Source organism: Ahaetulla prasina, chromosome 1 (genome assembly GCF_028640845.1).
Source record: "Ahaetulla prasina isolate Xishuangbanna chromosome 1, ASM2864084v1, whole genome shotgun sequence".
In the NCBI taxonomy this organism is placed as follows: Eukaryota; Metazoa; Chordata; class Lepidosauria; order Squamata; family Colubridae; genus Ahaetulla; species Ahaetulla prasina.
The window spans coordinates 73,819,086-73,822,788 of NC_080539.1; positions in this window are offsets into that span (position 1 = coordinate 73,819,086).

The following is a 3,703-nucleotide window of genomic DNA, read 5'->3' on the forward strand; positions in this document are numbered from 1 at the left end:
TTGTGGTATTTTTAAAGAGCACAGTGGCTCGCATGGCTAGGACACTAGGTTGGAGGTTAGTTAGCCTGCATTTGAGACCCAAGTGCTGCTGTGTAGTGAAGTGAGCTCCTGTCCTTCACTCCAACTCCAGCCAGGGGACATGAAAAGAGCCCCCAACTGGGCATCCCCTGGGTAACAGTGATGTCACTGGCTAATCTTTTCAACCTGGAAGCATCTCAATGCTTCTGTCACAAGTATAATGTGATGGTATTTTTAGAATCAAATGCTTTAAGGTGATACCTTTCATTAATACTGATACAATGAATTTCATTATAGAGAGCAAAGCAATTTGATTGTTCTTAGAAAGGAAAAAAATTCTTTATTTGGGAATCGAAGTTCGTAAAGCAAAACTATTCAAAGAAGGAGCTCCTAAAAGTTCTTAGAGAAGATATAAAAGGAATAATGTGAAATAGGGATAGGGGCAGGGCAATTTTAAATGTAATTTTGCATTGTGTATTTATATACTACTAAAAATCTAAATGTGTTTAGCTCAGTGGTGGGATTCAGCCAGTTCGCACCACTTCGGGAGAACCGGTTGTTAACTTTCTGAGCAGTTTGGTGAACTGGTGGTTGGAAGAAATCATCAGGGCAGAGAACCGGTTGTTAAATTATTTGAATCCCACCACTGGTTTAGCTGTTTGTCTGTTTACACCCTCATATTAGCGCAAATAGTGCATTGTATCACAACAATTTTTGAATTGCTACCTGAAAATCTTTAACTTAAAAAAATGCGTAAAAAATCTCAGGACCCATCACTCCTGTGGAATTTAAATTTCCATGATATTCAGACCAGTTTTAGTCACAAAATTTACAAAGTTGAAGGATCCTTGTCGTACGATTGATTTCTGATACGCCCTGCCAGCTTCCCATAAACAAAATCAATGGGGAAGCCAGCAGGAAGTTGGAATTCCTGCTCTCATGCAAAAAAGCTCATGAAATACTGTATATGGTCAACCTAAAATTTAATGTTCGCTTTGGTCACATCAGACTGCACTACCCTTCTCAAAGGATGATCCAATGGGTCACAAGTTGCCTAGTATTTTCTCTAAATTATGAAATGCACAAAAGGCAGTCAAAACTGAAATCCAGCATTTGCAATGATTCACTGAGAAGGTGAGCAAAAAGAAGAGAGGCTGGGAACAAGAAATGATGGACAATTATCCCATTTACTGGTTTTGATAGCTGTTTGCTTCCTCCAAAATGATGGCACACCTCAACTTAAGAAGAATGCCTCTTTTCATGTCCCTGAATTTTTTAACATAGGCATGGCATTTATATCCTCTTGGTTCCCCTCAGAGTCTGCTGGAAAATATTATTATTTGTTCTGAAGTCATAAGATGGATGTTCAAGGCTGATAAAGAGGCTCCATTCTGGTGCACAGAAAGGACACTAAGCCTTTCCTTGCTGCAGAACTAAGTGTTATTAATCCATCCTACAGCTGGCAGGAAAATATGTCAATATAGCATTTGCTGTCCTCATTATCAATCCTTATTCTGGTACTACTGCCTCTGTTTCAAGTCACAGTGACTGCATGATTTAACCTGCAAATAATGGTATAACCATTTCTAGTCCCTGTCCTTGAAGGGTGTCAGAAAAAGGAGGCAAATTATTGCTCTAATGTGGATGCAGCTAAATACAACTTAAATCTCCCTCATGAACAAGGGGCAGGATGAAGGCAACATCCTGATTTAGCAGTGTTGGAAGAAATATCCATCTCGGTTCAGTTCCAAGTGGGGACAAAGACACTGGACACATGGAGACTGCTTGGAAAGATGGTTTAATGGTGGTCAGGATCACATGGCTTGAGTTCCTGAACAGAAAAGGGGATGAGATCCTGTGCGCTCCCTGGCTTTATGCTTTTTCTGAGCTTTGAACTTTCTGGGGCACAGGAAGAGTATCCTGATTGGTTGTCAGACTCCCAGGGGGTGGGGGTCTTAGCTAGCCTTGCTGGCTGATTTAATCTTCCCAGGTGTCATGTGGTGAGTTTCTGTTGCTAGATGGGTCCTATTGTGTTGCAGATGATGGTCCATTGACAAAGGTGGGGAGAATGAGTTTCTACCTCTGACCTATTGACAAAGGTGGGGGAAATGAGTGAGCTTGGTTGAGGCTTTAATGGCCCATTGACAAAGGTGGGGGGTGGTGGCAGGAAGTTGCAGGGAGCTGCTTTGTCCTTAAAACATGTCTCTCCATTTCTCATCCAGGGAAATACATTCTGCCTTTTAAATATTTTCTAAAATATTTCATTCTTGTAGGAGGGGTGTGGGTGCTAACTTCCTACAGCAGAAAAAAATAATTGGGCTGATGGTTAGATGCAAGCATACTAATTTGCATACATTGGTCTATAGGAAGTTAGCACCCACCCCTCTCCTAGAAGAATGAAATATTTTAGAAAATATTAAAAAGGCAGAATAGTATATTTCCCTGGATGAGAGAAATGGAGAAACATGTTTTAAGGACAAAGCAGCTCCCTGCAGCTCCCTGCCTCCCCCCCCACCTTTGTCAATGGGCCATTAAGGCCTCAGTCAAGCTCATTCATTCCCCCCACCTTTGTCAATGGGCCATCATCTGCAACACAATAGGACCCATCTAGCAACAGAAACTCACCACATGACACCTGGGAAGATTACATCAGCCAGCAAGGCTAGCTAAGACCCCCACCCCTGGGAGTCTGACAACCAATCAGGACACTCTTCCTGTGCCCTGGGAAGTTCAAAGCTTAGAGAGAGCATAAAGCTCCTCGCCCTTTTCTGGAACTCAAGCCATGTGATCCTGACCACCATTAAACCATCTTTCCAAGCAGTCTCAATGTTTCCAGTGTCTTTGTCCTCACTTGAAACTGAACCCAGATGGACGTTTTCTTCCAACAGGCCGATAGATGGGAAATCTCAGAGGCATTTAAATATGGAATCCATGGCACCCTCTGATGGCTGGTTGCTTTCTTGCAGATGTTTATCCAATGAAACATCTGCAAGAACCCACCAAGCTCAGAGAGCACCAAAAACTACACAGTTCAAGCCTGAGCTATACGTTTTATAATTGGCATTTAAATGTGCACTGGATGAAGTTACAGCATTATGATCGCTTTAAAAAGATGTCTACATCTGGTGGGCATCGTAAAATTTAATAAACATAATTGGGGCGGAACATACCAGCTCACGAACGCCCACGGTTCCTGGGACAACAATTTCATGAGACCAAATTAGGGCAGACCTTTTCTCCTACTATGCGCAAGCCAGGTCATATATATTTGTCGTAAGAAAAACCCTTAATAGTTCATTTGCACTAAAATGAACAGGTAGACGTTTTGATTGTTCCTCCCCTTCTGGCTGTAACTACAGCAAGCGATCATTTGGAATCTACGACGCAGGACAGAATCATTTACACAACATGGCTCTCCTCCTTTTAGGTTTTGATTGGGGTTCTTAACATCGACGCGCAATAGATGCGTATAAAAGCAGCGGTTTGATCATTGCCGGATTGATAACCGAAGGACAATCATCGATCCTCTCCATAGAATAATAGACACCTACGCTTCGAACCCCGCCCCCTCCTCCAGCGCCGTTTTTCCCAGCGGTGTCTTTCAACCACGCCCCTTCCCACCACGTGATTCTAATTCTGTCTCCGCCATTTTGTAAGGGCGAAGCCGCTGTCAAGCTTCAACGGC